A 401-nucleotide genomic window follows, 5' to 3' on the forward strand; every position below is an offset into this window, starting at 1 on the left:
CTTGAGGCTCTGTCTCAAAAAAAAAAAAAAATAAAATTAATTAGGAAAAAATCTGCCTGACAGCAGCTCAGAAAAAAACATTGGTCAATCATTAACTAATACTGTTGTATGGGGCTGTCTACCTATAAACCCAAAGTTAACAAGCAGAGTCCTTAGGAGAGAGGAAAACATGGAGAGATGTTCTTGTAATCCATCTGACCCAAATGCACACTGTTCTCTCCCTCAGGCTCCAAATGCATGCTCGCCTTTGAGGTGGGCATAGCCCTTGCCAGGCTGGGCAGATTGAGTGAAAAGAATAAATGCTCCTTTGTCCCCTGCAGATGTCACATCCCCAGTCTTCTGCCACAGCTGCCCTGCCTTGCTCCTGCTATGGACGTGTTGAACCTTGCACCCTGCAGTTT

Source organism: Otolemur garnettii, unplaced genomic scaffold (genome assembly GCF_000181295.1).
Source record: "Otolemur garnettii isolate 467f Iridium unplaced genomic scaffold, OtoGar3 scaffold00021, whole genome shotgun sequence".
NCBI lineage: Eukaryota > Metazoa > Chordata > Mammalia > Primates > Galagidae > Otolemur > Otolemur garnettii.